The following is a 22,958-nucleotide window of genomic DNA, read 5'->3' as shown; positions in this document are numbered from 1 at the left end:
AAAAGAAGTCTAAAAGTAGAGGAGGATGATGGATGAGTTTATATGGAAACTGGGTTGCCCAGATAGTGCTGTTATCATGTGACTTGTAACTGTCTGATTGTCTTCTACATCCTTCTCCCTCTGAAGTGCAGATCAGAAAAATGCATGTGTAGAAATGTCATCTGTTGCATTTTCCTTTTGCAGTAGTAGTTGAGATGCTAACACATTCTGCAGAGCTTAATGACATCATTTTTATGTAAATTGAGCTCAGTTTCTTTGTCTTTCCTGCCTTGTTGTAAGGTCATGCCTTTTGCTTTCTGTATATCGAAAAAAGACCATTTTGATTTTGAAGATCATTTGGAGAAAGAGCATCTGCAGCAATGTTTCCCTTAAGCCAGGGGCCACTTTTATGCCCTTCAGTTAATGGAATTTAATAACTTATTTAATATGCAATAGCAGGAGAAAGGATTTTACTAGCTAACTTAGAGAAACTATTCAACTCATGCAAAAGGTAATTTGTTTTATAGGCAGAAAATAGTGTTTACAGTTTGAAATAAACAAATCATTGCTTTAAACAGTGGAAGAGAAAGTATACTACTTCAAAAATAATTGCTTGTTTACATGCATTTTCTTGTTGGAAACAAAAGACTGAAATGAGAACTCTTCTGTCATTAGCCTGTTATGGGGAGGAATGAAAAAGTATATAAAAAGGCCCACAGCAGTGGAGAGAATTTTCCATAATTCCATGTGGACATGATAAATTGTACCATTTTGTCACTTAATGGTATGTTTGATCAATACGGCATCTAATGCACAAGGTTCCATTAGAAATCTCAACTCTGACAGAAAAGTTTATTTTTTAAGTAATTCAGGATTCTCAAAACTTTAGGAAAAATCACTACTGATGAAATATGGCCAAGTTATATCTTCACACATGAAAAATGTACTATTTTTTGTTTGAAAATTATTTTAAGTACTAAGAATTTTGTTAAGCTGTGTTAAAACTGCTCTGAGCGTCTGCCAAAGAACAATAGTCATACCCATCTTCCTTTTTTAATTAAATTAAATAAGGCACAAAAATATGTAGAACAAAAATGAATACAGATTGTTCCGTGAGTATTATTATAAAAGATTGTTCTGGGAGCAAATATTATCCTTAACATTGTATACAATTATTATGATTGTGCTAAAACTAAGCATTATTTCCTTTTTACTGTCATACAGAGGAACATGTCATTCTTAGTAACCCCTAGAATCAAGACAGTGAAACATAGGGAAGGACAAGACACAGGAGAATTGTGAGGGTTTTCTGAATACTCTTCAAGTCCGCAGTCATTTTGCTCATTTGCATTTATATCTGTTCCATTAGTCGTGATACTTAAAGCTAACTCCTTCATATACAATCTCAAAATCTAAGTAGCTTGTAACAAAAAGATGGATTGATATTTTGTGTTATTACATAACGGTGAGTGCCTCTTCTGGAAATTCTTCATTTCTTTTCTCTTGTAGGGTTTTTTTTTTATCCCAGTGTAAGGAGAGGAGTTGGTCTAATTGTCTGGGAGGTGTGTGACCAGGCCTCAAACTAGAACTATCACTTCCACTCACCATTTTAGACCAGAATTTAGTCTAGAGGTCACTGCATCACCTCAAGGAGTTCTTGGAAGTGGTGTCTTCCTGTGTGCATAGGGAGAAGAAGCAAAAGATATGCTTTCCTGATTCTTCAAAGGTTAAAAACAAATAAACCAACCGAAATGTAACTTTCCCAGAATACTCAGTTTCTTAGGATTTCAACAGGATTTCAACAGAGGTTTGACCTTTTTCTCTTTAAAGACATTTAACTACTAATCTAAGGAATGCCCTGCCACAGAGGCAGGGTGGGATGGGGCAGGGGCAGGGATTGGGAAGGATACTGGGATCAGTGGTGGTAGAAAATGGGTACTGGTAGAGGGATGGGTATTCGATCATTATATAACTGAGCTGGAGTATAGGGCTGGAGCGATAGCACAGCGGTAGGGCGTTTGCCTTACAAGCAGCCAACATGGCCGACCCAAGTTCGATTCCTCTGGCCCTCTCGGAGAGCCCGGCAAGCTACTGAGAGTATCTTGCCCGCACGGCAGAGCCTGGCAAGCTGCCCATGATGTATTCAATATGCCAAACACAGTAACAACAAGTCTCATGATGGAGACGTTACTGGGCCCGCTCGAGCAAATCGATGAACAACGGGAGAACCGTGACCGTGACCATATAACTGAAACCCAAGCACAAAAATTTGTAAATCTACAACTGTACCTCATGATATTTCACTAATAAAAATCTAAAAAAAAAGAGTCTGTGCATACATGAGTAAGGTTAGTATTAGGCAGTGTCGAAATTCAAGTCTTCCCTATAATGACTCTATAATGTAGGTTTCTCTAATGACAGCAGGTCTCTCTTCCTCTGTATTGTTTATATTTTTAGATTCTACTTTTTTTTCTGGTAATATAATTTTATTTATTATTTATTTCTTAGCAAAGAACTGTGATTTACAAAGTTATTAATAATTTAGTTTTAGGTATAAAATATTTCAACAGCAATCCTTCCACCAATGTCAACTTCCCTCCACCAGGGTTTCCATATTCCTTCCCCACTCTAACCCCACCTGTCAAGTTGAAAAGCACATTACAAAGTTTCAGTAGTTGCAGCATAGATCTCATGTTTTCCATTTTATTAGGTGAGTGTTTTGGATATATGGCTATACCACTCACTCATATAACCAATATAACTGAAGTTTTCTATATCTATATGAATCTTCCTTGACTTATGGTGGGTTTATGCACTGTTAAACACAGCAGAAGCTTAAAAAAACACTGTTAGTATAGCACACAACAGGATGTGGGTTATCTGTACAGTGGGTTGTTTGACTTTTAGGTGTGACTTTCTGTCAGTGCCAGGCCTTTGGAGCGACAATGTCAGGGAGCATATGGTTGACCCAGGAGATGATCAGCATTCAAATTCCAAGTGTGTTGGATGTGAGTGCAGTGTGGCAGTAATATATATCACTCTCATTGGTCTCCAGGGATGATTCTTCAGATCTGAGTTTATAGTAGTCCCTGACCCTCCCAAAGAGAATCACCTTTCCTACGTACAGAAGGACTGTTCCTTGGTAAAGCATATGTGACCTGCAAACCCCTGCTAGACCTCCAAATAAGCTATCAAGATCCACTCAGCAATGCATAGAGGACCATCAAATTTCTAAGTCTAAGCGAATGTAAAAAAAGGTGCTGCATGTGATGGTCTGGTCAACCTTTCATAAGAAATTATTGTAGCTTGTACTGGGCTGGAGTGCATGACTTTATGCTTTGTACTCGAGTGTTGGTTTTGATCAATAATAATACCATACCCTGAAAATTGCCAGTCTGACCCAAAGACCCACTGTAGTAAAGTACAATATCATATGGCATAGTATGGTATAGTGTAACATACTATAGTAAGGGTTGGTATAGTGGAATATAATACTGTATAGCATGAAATTCTTGTATTATATAGTAATTGAAGGACATGGGTTCTGAACTCAGACTGCAAGGGTTTGAATTCTGGTTTCATTACTGACTACTCCATATATTTAAATATCTCTGCTCTTTACTTATCTCTCTCCCTCCCATAATATTTTGCAGTGAAAATTTGCCCTTGCCTCTTGAACTTTGAATTCTGTCTCCTCAACTCAGGAGATAACCAGCTCTGTTTGGATGTTCCCTCCCTTCTCTGTGGTCTGGAAACTCTCCCAGACAGCAGCTTTGGACATTTGTTGGGCTCACCTCATTTATTTTTATTCTCTCTGCAGTCGCTTTCCTATGCATTATACTGTTTTGAAAATAATATATTTTATCTGTTACCCTAGTTCTTTGAGGAAGTAACATAAATATGGGACTCTCCATTTCTTCCTTTCCAGAAGCAGGTCAATCAATAACTTTAAAGTCAATTCCCTTAAAACAATAATAAACAGAAAGGTAACTAGAATGATAGTTTTTTTCAGTAATAGTGATCTTTCATGAAAGGATGAATTTTCTGAAATGTTTTTTTCATCCTCTATTAAAGTCACTTTGTAATTTTTATTCTTCATTTTGTTAATGTGTGTGTCACAATGGTGGATTTGTGGATGTTCAATCATTCTTATATCCCTGGCATAAGTCCCACTAGATCATGGCATAAGTTCCATTTAGTGTACTACTGAATTTGGCTTCTTAATACTTTGTTCAAGATTTTTGCATCAACATTCATCAGGGATAATAAACCATAATATTCTTTTCTTAGAGTGTTCTTGCCAGGTTTTATGATCAGGGAAATGTTGGTCTTATAAAATGAGTTTGTAAGTGTTATTTTTGGAAGAGTTTAAGAAGGTTACATATTAATTATTTTTCAATTTTTTGGTGTAATTTATCAATGAAGTCATGCAGCCCTAGATTTCTTTTTGTTGGAACCAATGAAAATACTGGTTTTCATTTTGTATGAAACTTAGAAAGACATTTAACAAAATTTGCATGTTGGGTTAAGGACACTTAAGGCATCCTCTAAGGAAACCCATTTTTCAATCAATATCAGATCTAAAATAAGTCGGCTTTGCACAATCTCTTCGATATATTGAGTTTCTAATCATGCCAAGACCTATGGTTTTTCTTGCACAATTTCCTCATCTCAGGGAGAACTGTGATTAGTTTATACAGTAATGATGAGAACTTGAGTTTCCATGTGAAAAGTACTTGGAACAACAACTGACATATGTAAATGTCAAGATGTATTTGTTATTTTTATTATTATTTAATTCTAATTATTAAGACAGCACAGCTCAGGGATAGATAAACAGACAGGCAAACACACATTCAAGAGCCAAGAAAAAACTCTTTTGAAAGTGGAAATGAATGAAGGAAAGGCAAAAGCTGACATTTCAGATCCACAGGAAAGTATCTGGTGGGATATAATTAATGGATGGATTATCCATGTGGATAGAGATGAGAATGGATTCTTCCCTCGTGCTAATAACAAATCAAATGTCTTACTGCAAAATATAATGTGCTAATCTTCTGGAATATATTTGTGTCATAGGTCACTGTACAAAGTAAAGTATCAATAACCATGTGTCAAGTATCTACATGTATCTCAAGAAACAACCCTGTGCTTAAGGGAAAACAAATGCTATTTCAGTTTACATACATAAAGTGTTTTGAAAAACAAAACTAAATAATATGTTGTTTAGAGGTATTCACATGTTTGTAAAGGAACAAAGAACAATAAAAAAATCAGTTTATGTAAATCCAGAGAGGCTATTCTAGAAGGGTCAAAGGACCACATGACTGACTTTTAGTTGCTGGGAGCACATTAACTTTTTCAGATGTATTGTATTACATCTGAAGACTGGCAGTGGGCAAACATCCTTCAAACGTTTTTTATTTCTACATTTCAATAAGTGTTCCTTTTTCACTCAATATCCCAGATATTGTTGTTGCTGACATCACTGGGGAAGTCCCACTCTCTGCTGCCTGAACAGCTGGTTGTGGTCCTTGCCAGGGTCTCACTCCTGGTACTGATGTCCACGCATCTTCAGCTGCAGTGTTTGCTGGAGATGGTCACATCCTTTTGTTACATTGTTCCACGCACCTGGCTGGGGTGCACCCAAGACTGCATACTTTTGTGGCAGCTTCAGGGGTTCCAAAGAGCAGATCTGCCATGTCTGTGTTCTGCACACCTGGGCAGCACCAGAGGTCAAACTTGCAGCGTCACACTTGCAAGGCAGATGCTGTTTTCCAGCAACTCCCTAGGTCATCCCCCTAGGATCTTCATATTTAGAATTTTTAAGAATTATCTTAAAAATATTAAAATTATCTTTAAAACTTGGGCTGTAAGGATAGTACAGTGAGTAAACAGCCTTACATGTGACCGGGTTTGATCCCCAGCACCCTATCTGGTCCTAGTCCCAACCAGGAGTGATCGCCGAGTACAGAGCCATAAATAACCCCTGAGCACTGCTGGATGTGGCCCCTCCAAAAATAATTATCTGAAGTTTTCCGAAAGAAAATCCAACTGTCACTTGTGATATGTCAGTAGTTTTCACTCGCACAAATGTTATATTTGATGTTGTAAATTTTAATACTGTGAAATAAACTTCTTGCCTTATCCTAAAAAAATATTCTAAGTTGTAAATGTCTTATGAAGCACCTCTCCAGAAATCCCTCTTTTGGTGGGTTGGAACTAGGGATCTCCTTCAGGAGGCATGGAGCTGTCAAGAACCCAGAGGGAAGTGAAGGGTGCCATGTGAAATCGCATTAAAAAGGAATGGAAAGTAAACATTTCACAGTTTCTTAACTGGCCATAACTAGATACTTTTAAAAATTGTCTTTGTCTATGAAAAATTCCCTAGGGAGGAAAAATAGCATCTGAATAATCCTATCTTGAATTGGAAATGTAAGACAATTCAAAAAGAGAATTATGGAGTCTTATCTGATTTTATAAGTTAGAAATGCTTCAAAGGGAGGAAATTCCAAAGCTCTCTTTAAAGATGTTCATGGGTCTCTTTCTTCACCTAAATATCTACATTGCTTGCGAACATGAGTCTGCAGGGAGAGAAGGGTTATAAACTACTCTTGCGCAGCATGACTTAAATTCTTTATTTCATCCACTCTGAAGGTTATTCGTGGTCTGATGTGAGCTTCCTTTACTTCATACAATCACATGCAGGGTGCATGCTCCATTCTTATTTACTCTCAGGGGGAAAAAATGCAATACTCAGTGCTGTGTGTCTATAACTCTAGAAAATATTTGGAAAGTCAGTGCCTAAGGATTCTGTGGCCATGGGAAAAATGCCTCCCTTAGATAGAAGAGGATGTTGTATGTCTTTGTAATAAAATTAAAACGATGCCCAAGAGCTGAGTGTGTGACTCTAGGGGTCCCCTGTACTACATACCCTCACACATATCCTTCCCAGGTGCTTTAGCACCTCTAGGTGTGGTTTGGTGGTTCCTGAAGATCAAGCGGTATGATTCCCACAACAATTTAAGGTAAAAATATATCCTCCAAGGCAGTTGAAAGGCCAATGCCAGAGAAGTAAAGAGCCAACAGAGAAATTCAGAAAGATCTTTGCAAAATATTTGATGCCAGTCTCTCTTTGGTGTTATTCATTACCAGGAGTGCATTCATCTGCATTAGTCTTTGTTCAGATGCACAGAGAGAATGAATGAGGTTTCTGGACAAAGGTATTGCCTTATCTTCCTTGCAGTGTCACTGGGTGACAATGCAGGACATTGCGTGGATTTGTAGGAAAGTCATGGTCAGAACTCAAAGAGAAAATTCATTCATCTCCATTGGTGCTTAGTGACCCCAGCCATGTCCTTAAAGCCACACTGTGAAAGCAAAGTTTGCATCTAGGCATGGCCCAGGCTGCAGGAAGTTGGAGAAGAAGAGATAAACTATTGTTCAGTAGGCAAGCAGGGAAATTGGAGTACCAACTGTGTACAAATATAAATTTTAATCGTTCTTTATTGCCATGAAATATCTACATTTTGACTATTTTGAAGTGTTCAGTTCTATGGCATAATTGTTTCCAAACTGGTGTGTGGGTGTCCTAAATTTTATGTCTTCCTCAACTGAAACTCTAAACTTATTCAACACCACATCCCTTATCCACATGCCCTGGTCACCACTCACCCACTTTCTTTATGGATCTGTCTATATTCAGTACCTCCTGTAAGTGAGACCATGCTGTATTTTTTCAGTTATAAAGGCTTACTTCACTTATCATAATGTCTCAAAGGTTCATTCATATGGGTCATTTGTAAAATGTGCTTCCTCTCTGTATAATATTTCAGCTGTATATTTCAGCTGATTATTTGTCATAGTTGGTTAATTCTGTCATCTATCAATGGACTCTGGGTTGTTTTCACCCATTGGCTATTGTGAATAGTTCTGAGCAGAGGTGTATGAATATATGCCCTAGTCCCTTGTTTCATTTCTTTTGGGCATATATTCAGAAATAGGATTGCTGGCCATATATTGATCCTTTGAGGAAGCACCGATGCCCTTTTTCACAAGGCCTGCATTCTGTTATCTTCCTCCCAAAAATATATAAGAGTGTACAATATGGATTTTCCACTCCTTCCCTGTTACTAGTTATTTTGTTTGGTTTTTTAAACTGTACTTCCTAACAGGTATGAAGTGATAACTCCTTGTGGTGTAATTTTCATTTCCTGAATAATTAATAAATTGTTCATCTTTTCTTGTGCTTGTTGATCTCCAAGAGATGGGTTTTTTGGGGGCGGGTGGCAGGGGGCAATGTATGGGAGAGGATTGGGCAAGGATCAGAATTAACTCCTGGTTATGTGATCCGGGATAATTTCTGGTGAGATTTAGGGGATTATATGTGCCACAACTGGGGTCTGCCACTTACAAGGCAAGCACCTTAACTCCTGTAATGTCTCTCTGGCCCTGACTTTGTAGAGTTTTGGTGTTTTCTCATATTCAAGAGAAGGAGCCATTTGTTAATTTTGCTGCCTTTTCTTTTTTTGAGGTGTCTGGTTTCTTTATTATTTGTATGTAAAAATGACCATGGTTTGAAGAAAGAGGGAAATGTAATCTTTGAACAAATTTTAAAACAATATTTATGTTGTCTTAGTTGATGGATCGCTTATCTTTCAAAATGTTTAATGAATGCATTTTCTCCTCACTCATCCTTCATCAAGTGCAAATTCCCCCCGAAGGTTTAGCACATTGTTAGTTTTATACCATTTTTCTTGTTCACATTGTGATTTCCTAGACACCCCATCACCACCCCCACCACTATTAAATCAGAGCATATTAAAGCTGATGGGACCCGGAAAGGATTTCAATAGGTATCTCAGAAAAGCAGCAGGTGTCTGTTGAACTAAATGTCATTCCATGTTTTCACAAGTGACTGGAGATTCTGAAATAATCTCTTCTTACTTTTTCTTTTTTCTAAAAAGCTGGCTTTACTGATCCGAAAAATTCAATTGGATCTTGTCTCATGTTTTCTAATAACTAAGAACTTGTGCAAGCTAATTTGAAATTATACAAATAAAACCCTGCTACCTTTTTTAGTTAGAGCTTAAGAATTAATAACCTCACCTACTTGCCAACTAATCACTATGATGTTGCAAAACTCCTATAGGTCTTCATGGTTTAATATATAGTTTTCCCCCAAAAGGCGGTGGAGAGAAAGGGGGAACCTAACACTATTGCTTGTTTAAGTGAGTAAAAAAATGTTTTGCTTATTACAACTATACATATTTGAAACTTGAATTATTAGATAAATTCAAATACACTTTTATTACTGATAACTCATCATCATACCCTGAATCTAGCCAATACTTTCAGGTTGTGTTACTTTTATTTAAATTTTCCACAATATCACTGGAGGCCACAAGTATTAGAAATAGCCTACTTTACTTTAGAGTTCTACTTTAAAAACTACAATTGTAAAACCAGAGAGAGAGAGAGAGAGAGAGAGTTCTGGGGTAAGGTGCTTGCCTTACATGCAGCCAACCCCAGGTCTATTCTGGGGTCATATTTCCCCAAGCTTTTCCAGGAATGATTCCTGAGCCAGAGCCAGGAGTAAACCATGAGCACTGCCGGTTATGGCCTAAAATTAAAATATATATACAACTTTAATCTACACTTAGGACCAGTGTGATTCTGTTAATGGCACATGGAAAACTGCCTGTTAGTACAGAATTCTATTCCTCTTCACAACCTGGTTGTCTGACACATTTTCTACAACTTTTTGAAATGGCTTCCAAATCTCCTGTTGTTTCAGATAAGTAAGTTAGTCTCCAATGCAATAAAAACCAAAGAAAGTTCTTGGCACTGACAATTTTATAACGTACTGAGGCATGTCCTAAATAATTTTAAGCTTCTTTTACAATATAGAAGCCCAGATGGGTGACATCATGGTGTAAAGCAATGTTTATTGAAGCCATAAAAAATGCTTTTTAAAGGATTCTTAGAAATTAGAGTTGTTAACTCAAGAAATCTCTCTGTAATGTTTAACTAGGAAATTGAGGAATCTGAATTTATGAGCTTTTGTCTTAAATCTTTGAAACATAAAATATTTTATGAGATAAGTTCAGACCACAGATCCACTTATCCTAGCACTCAGATGGCGCCTCCTACATGCTGTAACCTATATAAATTACAGGTCTGCCTTGCTAGACAAAAGTAAACCATCCCTATTTGGTATGACAGAAGATATTTGGGTGTCTGAGAATACTCAAAAATTTTTCCATGTAAATGAGTATAAACAGTTTACTCAGATCTAAAACCAATGCATCATATCATTTCAAATAGGACTATTTCTTTCTTGTACAGCAAGGGAAACCTATAACTATTGAACAACATGGGAAAGCATGATAGATAATCAAGATGGTCAAAGAGAAATTATTCTTGACCCTGGTACATTTTTAATTAAGTTAGAATCATTACTTATTTACTTTTCTGGAGATGATCAGTGCATAACTATAGGTCCCACTGAAATGTGATATGTAGTTCAAACATTAGAGTAAGGCAAATATGAAAAATTATTGATATGCATGTTTGGAAATAGAACACAGAACACAACTTGATGCAAAGTAAGGCAAGAATTCCTTACAGCAGGTTTTAGCACAAGGAGAAAGATATTAGAATGGTAATGTCACACAAAAATGGTTATTTGGGGATGGTGAGATAGCTCTATCAGTTGGGTTGCATGCATAAAATAAGAAGCACCCTGAAGAACCACTAAGAATGACCCCAAAACACTGAGCCAAAAATATGGCCCAAAAATTGTGAAAGGAAGAAAGAAAAAAAAGTAGATAGGTGGGCTTGGGCATGGAGGAAGAGAGGGAGGAATTGTGAAATGGAGGAAGGGAGGGAGGGAGAGTGGGCAGGCAGGAGGGAGAGAGGGAGGGGTTGTGACATGGAGGAAGGGTGGGCAGGCAGGAGGGAGAGAAGGAGGGACGGAGGGAGAGGAAGGAAGGAAGGAAGGAAGGAAGGAAGGAAGGAAGGAAGGAAGGAAGGAAGGAAGGCAGGCAAGAAGGGAGGGAGGGAGGGAGGGGAGAGGAAGTAGGAAAGAGGGAAGGAAGAAGGAAAGAGGGAGGGAGGGAGGGAGGCAGTAAGGAGGGAGGGAGGAAGGGAGTGAAGGAAGGAGGGAGGGAAGGAAGGAAGGAAGGAAGGAAGGAAGGAAGGAAGGAAGGAAGGAAGGAAGGAAGGATGGATAAAAGTAAGGAAGGCAGGAAGGCTGGCAGGCTAATTGTTGCTATAGCAACAGAGATCAGGAAACTATTTGCCCAGCCACTTGTTTCTTGTAAATAAAGCTTTGTCAGAACACAGCCTTGTCCAATTTTTCCCTTGGTGTGAGTGCATCTGCACTCTGATCCAAAGTTGAATCACTGCTACAGAGCTCACATAGCTTACAAAAGGCCCTGAAATTTACTTTCTGATCTCTTACTGAAAAAGTTTGCTGACCTCTGCTAGAAGATTCTTCTAGGATACCCGAAGAGTCTGTAAACAGGACAAATTAGGAACATTGGTACTTTATAACTATTTAATGATCCCTGTTCATTCCTGCCTTACTGCACAGCAGTCAGAATGTTCTCAGATTAACTGTCTCCTTAGATTGTTGCAACAATACTGTGCCAGAAATAGCAAAACGACTCTGATGGGTTTTGAAAGACAGTTGGGTCTCCAGAAATGAAATGGCTTCTCTGGCTCTGTCGCCAATGGGAGCATTTGATTCTACACCAGTTCTACACCAGTCTACTTAGCAGACAAACAGAGAAATACTACTCAACTGTAAAAAAAAGGTAAAATTAGGCGACTTTCTGCCACATGGATGGAACTGGAGAGTATCATGCTGCATCAAATGAGTCAACAGAGACACAGACACAGAATGATCTCTCTCCTTTGTGGGATATGAAGACACAGTAAGGAAGTAACAAATGCTCAGGTCACCAAATCCCAAGAAGTCATGAACAGAATTGAACTTTAGCAGGGAATTGGGAGATAAACAAGGAAGAGGGATCTCATGGGTAAGGGAACTAGTATCATGGTGGTCACTCTGGTGAAGGTTGGGGTGTTTAAAGCTTGTCCCATAAAGCCCTTAAATGTAAGCACCATACTATTGTAAATCGTGCTGCTTAAAATAAAAATGTTTTAAAAATCAAAGTGATGCAAGAAAAAAAAGAAGACAGACGAATCTCACCAAGTTGTTACTGGCACTTTGGTGGGAAGATGGGGTGGTGGGAGGTGAGGGAGCCCTTGGAGACTGTCCTTCAATCAGCTCCAGTGGCTGCCAGCCTCCAACTCTGTCTCCCACTGACCTTCTTCACTGGCGTGCTGATTTCGCACGTGGAGCTGCTAGCAACCCCCCTCCAGTCTGGCGCTTTCCAGCACAGGATGTGGCGCTTCCTACTGGGGGCTGCCAGATTCCCATGGCATTCGACTCAGGCGCACATGCCTGCCAAGATGCAGCATTGCTACTCGCTTGTAGGGACAGGGCTGTGGGGCAATTTGGGATGAGTTCATGGCAGGGAAGGTGGCAGAGGTGAAGTTTTCTGGGTCATCTGCAGAACTCTGCAGTTGTCCTGTAATGTTCATGCTCATACATGGCCTGTGGGTGGCAAACAGTCCTTTGAGAGAGACAGACAAACAGACAGGCAGACAGACAGACTTACTGACTCTGGGGCTGGGTTGGCAGTTCAAATCTTACCGTCAGCACTTATGATCTGTGAGAACTTGGGTGAGTTTCTAGACCTCTGACTGCTTCTGTTTACTCATCTATAAAAGGAGATAATAATTGAACTATCCCATTGAGAGGCAAAGGTGTCTTGTGATAGTGGTGGTAGGTAAGAAACATGCAGTATTGTTAATTATCTCTGCTGAGGATCATGATGGTCTCTGTGGGAGCTGGGTCCCACATGCTGGGCACTGTGCTTTCCACAAACTTTGTTGTCTTGAGGGGCTATTATCTTTGCACTCTCTTCTGCAAGTGAATTGTCACCCCCATTTTTTCATTCACCTGGAGGACATTCTGCAGGCTTGAAGGAAGATAGAGTTTTTTTAAAAAAAAACCTACTCTAGGAATGGAGAAATAGTACTGAGGTTAAGGTACTTGCCTTTTCTGCATCCACTTTGGCTGCTCCTTGTTCAGTCTCTGGCACCAAGCTCTGCCAGGAATGAGCCTTTAGCACAGTTGGATGGACCAAAAAAAAAAAAAAACAGAAATGAAAGAATATCTCCAGATCTTGGGAGAACCTTCCTATCGGTTGTCTCCTAGAAAGCTTCCTAGATGAGGTTTCCCTTAAGGACCAGGCAGGGTGTTCCCTTGTCAAGAAGCTATGTTTCCATTTGAAAGCAACAGGAGAAAGTCTGCATCCTAGAGAGGGGGTGAATGGGTTTGCTTTAACAAAGCACCGCCAAGCATGGAGCTTCTGTGTCAGCTTGTGCCTTCCGGTTTGGATAGACTTGGAGAGACATGAGGATGCTTAAAATGAGATTTGCTGAGCAAGGTACAGGTGTGGTTCAGCAGAGACACATGCTTCTGGATTGAAGCATCATGTTTGGGTAGCCACGGGGTCACATACTGACTGGAAGGCCGGAGCTGCAAGTGCACTGCTTGTATAATGTGAGCGAGAGAGGCTCACTACAGACCATGGCCAGCTTGTGGAAGTGGTGCTCCCATAACCCTTCTTATGGGAGGGAGCCAGAGATCCTCCCTGAGCCAAAGTGCTTCAATAACTTACCAAAGTAGAATTTGGTAAAAGCAAACTCAGGTCAGAGCAGAAAGAACTTTTGGGGAGAGTCAGCTGTTCTACCCAAGCCCCATTGGTTTAAATATTGTAGAATTATCTCTTTGATGAGGAATTACAATAATACAAAGATTTCCAGGGATAAAATGGGGAATTGGAGGCTGGGGAGAGATACAAAGTGCTACCAACAACTGCACAGTCATAGCATTCAGAGTGCAGAGGGGTTCTGCAAGATGTCCTGGTGCTGACATGGTGGTGATGGCTGCAGAGTCTGGGACGCATAGGGTCGCACATGGGATTCTGGAAGTAGGAAGAAAACTTTGTTCCTGCTCTCTGATCAAGCCCATCCCAGAGGTACGAACAGGGAGATTGTAAAACCAGGGAGAAAATTGAGAATATCCAAGAAATGAAGGTGAGCCCCTGCAGTTCATAAGAATGACAATGAAGGAGGTATGGTGCAGCCAGCGGGTCAATCCATACCTGTGAGGTGAGTGCATCAGCAGCCTGAAGGCACCTTCAGACTTCTAGATACTCCAAAATTGCTGCTGTGCCTTTGGCCAGACCCCAAAAACTTGGGGCAAAGTTTACCAAGAAAGTAAACGACCAAAAGTTAGGTATGTGAGAGACACACCAACAAACCACCTCAGGTTCAGCTATATAATTGGAGGCATGGCCTCTCTGGTTCCTGATTGAGTTGCTTAATGGCCATGATCCCAGAGACTCAGAAACAAATCTCAAAATCCAACGGCTTTTGGCAGAAATGCATCTGATCTCTGCAGTAGGTTACCGGTGCTGGGCCAACCCGGGTGGGAATAGGTTTTGTACCTTGGCCTGGTCCCCCTGGCGGCCCAGTGGATGTCGTACTCTAGAGGCCACTGGACAGTCAGGTTTGGGCCCACAGTGATGAGATAAGCAGGGCCTAGTGGGATGGGGGTGGAGCTGGCCCTTTCCTCCCCACCCCAACGAGACCCCGAGTTCCTGACAATGAATGGCCTCTCTGGCTCCTGATCAAGCTGCTTAACAACCATGATTCCGAGACTCAGAAACAAATCTCGAAACCCAGCGCCTTTGGCAGAAATACATCTGGACTCCGCAGTAGGTTACTGTCACCAGGCCACCCCAGGGGTAAAAGATGCTATCCCTCTGCCTGCTCCCCCTTGGCGCTCGGTGGCCGCTATCTGCCAGAAACCACTGGACAGTCAGGTTTGGGCCCACAGTGACAAGACACATGGGGCCTCAAGGGATGAGAGTGGAGCCGGCCGTTTCGTTCCTGTCCCAACGAGACCCCAAGTCGCCACCAATGAATGACCTTCCTAGCTCCTGATCAAGCTGATCAAACAGCCATGATCCCAGAGACTCAGGAACAAATCTCGGAACCCAGCAGGTTTTGGTAGAAATCCCTCCAGATTTAAGTGTTAAAATTTCGGAATTTCAAAATCGCACAGCCACTACTGCAGCCACATGACATCATATGTTACTATTAACCAGCAATAGAAAACAAATTGTCTACTGTTGCCTTTTAGCAGATCTGAGTATTGGGGTAAAAATCCCAAATAATAATGGTGGGTCTGGTGTCAAAATATTGAATGTGATCAAAGTAGAGAGTAATGTGGAAATCATCTGCCCCACAGGTAGGGGAAAGGTGTGGGATGGGAGTATACTGGAGTTTTGGGTGGTGGAGAATGGGCACTGGTGTAGGTACGGGTGTTTCATTATATGACCAAGACTTAAACCCCAAGGCTTTGTAACTGCTCTCACGGTGATTCAATAAATAAAATTATAAAAAATGAAAAAAAAAGTAAGGTGGAGTTCATGCCCAATTCAACCAGCTAATTGGTCACGGTCACAGTCCTCCCGTTGTTCATCGATTTGCTCAAGTGGGCCCAGTAACGTCTCCATCATGAGACTTGTTGTTACTGTGTTTGGCATATCAAATACGTCACGGGTAGCTTGCCAGGCTCTGCCGCGAGGGCGAGATACTCTCAGTAGCTTGCCAGGCTCTTTAAGAGGGGCGGAGGAATCGAACTTGGGTCAGTCATGTTGGCCGCTTGTAAGGTAAACGCCCTTCTGCTATGATCTGGCTGCGACATCTTCACCCCATTGATCACCAGGGTTGATTCGGCTGATCTGGCTGGCTAGGCGGGTGTCCCCTTCCTCCCTCACTGCTTCATGTGCGTCCCTCCCGAAGCTGCGAGCTTGGTCAAAGAGGACGGCCTTCCCCGAATAGAGACCAGCTAATCAGTGGCTGAATAAATAATAGTACTCCTACATAAAAAAAAAAAAATGACAATGCAAGGGCCAGTGTCAGGGTCTAAGAGGGTTGTGAGTCATGATTCATTCTAGAAATGCAAGCAAGCTGACATGACACCCAAGAATTCCAAACAAATCTGATTCCAGGAACCACGTGGGGGATGCCTCATTTTATATGGTCATTGAAGACCTTATGAGAAAAGACTTGAGATTCCCCAAAGAAACAACCTGCATCTCAATACTGAAGCAAGGAAATTCTGCCAAGTTTTCAGCTTGTAGGGCTCAAGACTGTATCACCAACTGTTCTCTGAATTTCTAGCCTGTTAACTTGACCTACAGATTCCATGATCACAGGTGAGAATCCTTAGAATCTGTTTCTTATATATGCATATGAACGATCAGTTTGAGGCTCTTTATGTTCCTAGAGCGAACAGACGCCATTGGGCTACACTAGCACGCGACAGGGACAAATGGAGACGTTACTGGCGCCTGCTCGAGCAAATTGACGATTAACGGGAAGTCAAGTGATCAAGTGATATATGCATATGTATATATCCATGTCTAATTCCTTTAATAGATGCATAACAGATAGAAAATGATCTCTTATTGGTTTTGTTTTCCAGGAGAACCTTGACCAAGACAGTCCCCAAGTCTACAAATGGCCCATTGCATGATCACTTGTGTCTTTTGCCTTCTTTGTAAAACAAGCCTAAGTCCACTGGGCTCTCTCAGAAAATAAAAGTGTGCTATGCAGTGCTGTGATTCTGTTCCTCTGAATGCTCTTATCTCCCAGGTGCGGGTACTCCACCTGCTTCCATGCTATTAGGCTTCAGTCACACAACTTTCCTGGCCCTGATGCTCACACAGTTGGCTTTACAGATGACTGTCTACTGTCTAGAGCCATAGCTTTCCACCTTTTATACCAGCTATGCAAGATAGGTTCTTGTTGGTGATGAGCCATGAATTAATAATATGAGCCTTGACCAGAGAGATAGTTCATGGGCTACAACACATGGTTTGCATGATGGAGGCCCTTAATTAATACCCAGTACCACATTGTCCTCTGGGCACCATTAGAAGCAACCCCTAAACACTAAGCCAGGAATTTCTCCTAAGCACAAAGGGGTATTTATCCCCCAAACAAATCTAAATAAATGATAGATTATGAGCCTTACCTTTGGGGTAGTCACTTGGCTTAAGGGCACAATTATCTGACATTCTTGTTCCTACATTCTAGCACAACTCTTATGGTGTCAACTTGGTCAAAATTAATTTGTTGTTTGTTTCATTAAATCAGTTTCTAAAAATAAGTTCAACTGTTATTACTGATAAACAGAATTATAAATCCCTTGGAGGTGTGAGAAAGCATTATATCTCAAGAAGGAATAAAACATAATCTGGGAAAATTAAAACATAGACTACATTGATTTGACCCAATTATTACAAAGAAAGAGGTTACTTCATAGTGCTAGATATGCTTAGCAGTATTTAAAGTAAAAAACTTTATGATGGAGCAGTGCTTGTAAATAGAATTATCTGTTATGTTCATAGGATATATCACTTGATCACTTGATATCCTGTTACTCATCGATTTGCTCAAGCGGAAGCCAGTAACGTTTCCATTCGTCCCTGTTGCATGCTAGTGTAGCCCAATGGCATCTGCTCGTTTAAGAAACACGAAGAGCCTCAAACCGATCATTCAGGATCTTGACAAAGAAGTCTGTCCATCTTGTAGGTGGGCGGCCACGCAATCTTTTGACCTCCCATGGAATCATAAGATATATATCTCCTAATATTGAGTCTGCTCTCGTTTTTTGTTCTGTCAAATCTGTCGGTCCAAAATCAGGAATGTTATTTTATAGTATTCTTTCTAGTCTGAGTCAAAATTTGATCTTGTAATTCTGGTATTTTTATAAGACTGCTCTAAATCTGTTGGGAATCATTAAAATTGAGGGTTTTTTTTTTTTGGAAGGGCTGGTGAAGAAATTCACATTGATTAAGCACTACCATGTGCCAGACCAGGAATAGATTTACACTTTTCTTGGTCTATGTGGTATCTTGATGATGAAAATTTACCGCTCCAATGTTATTGATGAAAAAGACCCAGGAAACCGCTTACCCTGGGGTGGAACCACATTTGGAATTTAAAGGTAACTTGGTTCCAGTTTATCATTTTTCCAGCATGTAATTCACCTTTGATAAGTACTAAGTAGCTGTGCATTTATCAACTGTACGGAGAGAATTATAAGATATTTACACTTGGAGTGAAGTTATGTGATCACATATTCCCCGAACCTTTTTATAGTTCAGAGAGAGTTTGTATAGCCTCTCCCTAAGGGAACACAGAATAATTGAGGTTGGAAACAGCTTAACCCCGAGTCATAAAAATCAGTGACATGGGAAACAAAGAGGAAACTGGTTGCCCTTTGGAGAGAAGAGGTTGTGAGCTCACTCAGTATGGGCTATGTTCAGTTGGTGGAAGGAATGTTTCTTGCCTAGAAAACTACTCCTTCAGCTACAGTGAGTTCAGCTACAGTTGAGTTTTAAAAAACTTGACTCTTAGGTTTCCAGAAAGCAGGGAAATTCCATGTATTTATCTCCTCATTAGCATAAAATCTAAACCCTGTAAAAGATGAAAATGATTTGCATCTCTTCTCCAGACTGTGCATATACACATACAAACACATCCACACTGCATCATTCACATGCAAAACTCCAGTCCTTGTCGAGAAAGAGGCCCCCCCACCCGGGGCAGCCCAAACAGGTATAGGAGTTCTGGTCTGTTCTTTTTCTTTTGCTCTGTGTGCTCTGTAAAGGGCTGGAGAAGTAATTACGTAGGTGGACATTTGTAACACAGTTCACTCTTGGAATCTAATATCAGGAATGTGCTAAGTCGAGGAAACATTTGCTTGAACTTATGCCTAGAAACTGAATGTGGAATGCACTTCATAGTAATATGAACCACACTTCTGGCTTATTTTCATGTATTGTACCTGAGTGGGTGGGGCAATATTTACATTCTGTTTCCACTTTAATATCGTCAAGTCTGTGCATGATAGGAAATTGTGTGTGTGTGTATGTGTATGTGTTGACTCTGTGTGTGTGTGTGTGTGTGTGTGTGTGTGTGTGTGTGTGTGTGTGTGCCTATTTTGAATTCCCTATTCCGGCATCTGCCGGTCACTCAAGTTGGAGCTTTTACCATTGCAGAAAGGTGCCCAGTGTCTTCCCAGCACACACCTACATTCCACAGGTCTGGGGCATGGGCTCTGTCACTGCTGGATGGTGTTTGCTAAAAAGAAACCCCAGAGGCAGCCTGGTACTTTCCATCCAGCAGCACTTTGACTGTCACTGTGGCTGTAGCTCAGGGAAGGAAGCGCTCAGGATTTTTATTTGTTTGTTTGCATCTGCTGCCCCAGCAGGTAACATTCTGGGGTAGGTCCTTTGTGGTGGTGTTTCTTTCTGCTGTTGAAAATGACCAAACCTTCTCGCTTGGCTAGACCTTTCTTTGCTAATGCAGCTTCTAAGCTGCCAGCAGCAAGGAGGGAGGATTCAAACAGCAGACAGAAAAATATCAGTTTAGGTGAGAAGATTTGGAGAACCGGGAGTGAAGGAAATTTGGTCAAACAGCAGCAGGTGACTCCGGCAGCCGGCTCTGCTCAGTGGAAGGCTTCCCCACACAAAGGTAATGTTTTCAGTCAGCTGCGTTTTTATGTGTCTGCTGAGAAACTTCTTTATGAATCTTACTACCAGGTATTATGAACTTAGATGCTTGAACAAGACCTTTTGTGGTTTTCAAAACTTAACTCTGTGTGTGTTTGTGCGTGTGTGTGTATGTGTGTGATCTTTTCCAAAACTATGAGCATGTTGTCAAAATAACCAATGATTAAGAAGAAGGAGGTAATAGAACTTTCTTTCATTAATTAAGGAATGTGCAAAAAAGAGTTCATTGTTTTCATCTCTCCTGGAGAACCAGAGTTTATTCTTGGTGTTCACAGTCTTTCATTATCCCGGTAATATTCACAAAAGTTTCTTCTTCTTTGCTTATCTCTATGAAAAGTAACAGAAAATAAATAAATAAAAGAAAGAAAACAGGTTGGGAAACACATCATTAAGTAGCAAGGAATTTCTGCTTGCTTAATTTTTCGCAGTATCTTTTAAAAATGAATTTGTATCTAAAATGATAATCTATGGAATACATGACAAAAATCTCTGCTAGCATTGTTACCTGAAATATTTAAATGAGCTTTCTTAAGTGAATATTTGAATGTTTCATTTAGCAAGTTATTGTTGAACATTTGATCTGAAATTGAGAAATGCAGTACCCAATTAAATCTATGTGTAACATTAGTATCTATAAGCACAGAAATCAGTTGATAAAAAGTATGTTGATAATTTTCTCCATTAAACCAAGAAATACTACAAAATCACTAAGCACATTTATAATCTTGTCTTAATATAGTTTTGAGCTCTCTATCAAAAATGTTTGGCCCAATATTTTTTATTCTAAATTAAAACTTGTTTTGGAGCCCTCTGGCTACTAAAATAAAACTTGTTTTAATATTCTCATCCTTATAACTAGCAGATTTATCTTTGGAAGAAAAACTACATATCATAAATATATATCTATAGGTAGGTATATATAAATCATCATTTAATAAGTTTAATCTTAACCTCTATAATAAGGGCTATTATAAATGAAAATGCTGTTATACAGTTTTCTGCCATGAACTATTTCAAAGATCCATATTTTCATAGAAAATGTTTTTATTTTTGTTAGCTTGTCTTATTAGATTTTTATCCACTATGATTAGTAAAATGCATGTACTCAAACCATTTTGTTTATCAAAAATACTATAGAAAAGATACTAGGAATGAGCATTGACTGTTTTAAGTATTGTGAATATTGATGGAATTTGCTCCATAAATGAGATTTTGACTGCTTAAGAGAAATGCATTTCTTTATAATATATATAAAGGTAAAATATACTCTACAAAGGAATGTTAGCCATGTAAGACTTAACAGTACCCAAACATTTCTATATTTATATGGCACATGTAAATATTGATATACATATATCTGTATCCCTGGAACATCTGCCTGGAGAAGGAGTTTTAAAGCAAACAATTCAGAGATGATTCAAATTGCCAGTCTTCTCTCAGTGGTCTATGGAACGAACATCTTTTTTTTTTTTGTTGTTGTTGTTGTTGTTGTTGTTATATTTATTTATTGAATCACTGTGGGAAAGAAAAATCACAAAGCTTTCAGGTTTAAGTCTCGGTCATACAATGATCAAACACCTTTCCCTTCGCCAGTACTTATTTTTCACCACCAATAACCCCAATATATCCCCCTCCCAACCCTCCCAATGCCTGTGAGGCAGATGATTTCTACTTAACTCTCTCTCTACTTTGATTACATTCATTATTTCGACAAAAGATGCACCATTATTGTTTAGAGCTTCTGACCAACAATCAGAACTGCTGAAAAAAGCATTGTGAAATAATGTTGCACGGCTGCAGTAGTGGACGCACAATTTTGAATTTCTGATATTTTACTAATTAAGTCTGGAGGGATTTCTGCCAAGAGCCAGATAATTACTAGATTGGTTTCTGTGCCTCTGGAGCCATGGCTGTGCCGAAGAGCTGCTCGTGGGGGCAATTCGTGACCTCGTAGGGCATGAAGGACAAGCCGGTACTGCCCCCCTTCCCAAGAGACTGCAGTTGCCCCGTCACCACCGGCTCATACCTGGCTTTCCAGTAAGCTTTGAGGCTGTGGCCATCTTGCTTCCAGGGGAGGAAAAGGAGGAAGGGAGCAATACCCTTTACCTCCCACAGAGGCATGGCACCGTAGTTTAACACATGGACCATTCACTTTTCTGCTGCAAGTTGCCAGGATCTGGATTAAGTCCTCTTGCCTTTGGAGCCATGGCCATGGAACAAACATCTTGGAGTAGATTTGGTAGATAAAAGAACTAGGTTTTGTTTTGTTTTGTTTTTTTTACTTGCACATTTATTTGAGGGATTGTTTCAAAGTCCTTTGATTCCAAGAAAGATGGTCAAGGTTCAAGGTCAATTTTAGATATGGTATTTTTGTAAACAAACAAACGCTGTCCTCCTGTTGCTCATCGATTTGCTCAAGCGGGCCCAGTAACATCTCCATTGTGAGACTTGTTGTTACTGTGTTTGGCATATTGAATATGTCACGGGGAGCTTGCCAAGCTTTGCCGTGCAGGCGAGATACTCTCTGTAGCTGGCCGAGCTCTCTGAGAGGGGCAGACAAATCGAACCTGGCTTGGCCGGACTGGCTGCACAAGGCAAACACCCTACCACTGTGCTATCAGCTGGAGAGATAGCACAATGGGTAGGGCATTTACCTTGCACGCGGCTGACCCAGGTTTGATTCCTTCACCCCTCTTAGAGAGCCCAGCAAGCTACAGAGAGTATCTCACCCTCATGGCAAAGCCTAGCAAGCTCCCCGTGGCATATTCGAAATGCCAAAAACAGTAACAACAAGTCTCACAATGGAGACGTTACTGGGCCTGCTTGAGCAAATCAATGAACAATGGGAGGAGAGTGACAGTGATTTCTGTAAAAAGTGAACTGAGGGCCTATGGTAAGACAAGAAGATGGCATTTCATTGGCAGTCTTTGAGGGATTTCAACCTATCCAAAAGAAAAGTTTCCTCCGGGGCTGGAGCAATAGCACAGCGAGAGGGCATTTGCCTTGCACGTGGTTGACCCAGGTTCGATTCCCAGCATCCTATATGGTCTTCTGAGCACCATCAGGAGTAATTCCTGAGTGCCTGAGTGCAGAGCCAGGAGTAACCCCTGTGTATTGTCCGGTGTGACCCTAAAAGAAAAAAAAAAGGTTTCTCCCCAGAGAATCTTAATATTCGTGGTAGGACTGCCATCACTCATAAGAATGTATATTTGTTTACACTTGTAACTATAATTCTTCGTCCATATC

General features: G+C 40.3%; 1 protein-coding gene across 2 annotated transcripts in view; it reads left to right on the top strand.

Annotated features, from left to right (window-relative positions):
* The window catches only part of KIAA1217 (KIAA1217 ortholog), a 750,771-nt gene that overhangs the window by 284,412 nt on the left and 443,401 nt on the right, over window positions 1–22,958 (top strand). Inside the window, exon 1 of one of the 2 annotated variants that reach the window (XM_056132185.1) lies at window positions 19,591–19,674. The exons of the other annotated variant lie outside the window; for it this stretch is intronic. The gene's annotated coding sequence lies outside the window, so the exon portion shown is untranslated. Of the gene's footprint in view, window positions 1–19,590; window positions 19,675–22,958 lie in introns of those variants that run through there. 2 annotated transcript variants of the gene reach the window in all.

This window comes from Sorex fumeus, unplaced genomic scaffold, assembly GCF_029834395.1.
Source record: "Sorex fumeus unplaced genomic scaffold, SorFum_2.1 ptg000007l, whole genome shotgun sequence".
Lineage (NCBI taxonomy): Eukaryota > Metazoa > Chordata > Mammalia > Eulipotyphla > Soricidae > Sorex > Sorex fumeus.
This window is presented reverse-complemented; position numbering and strand designations above follow the sequence as displayed.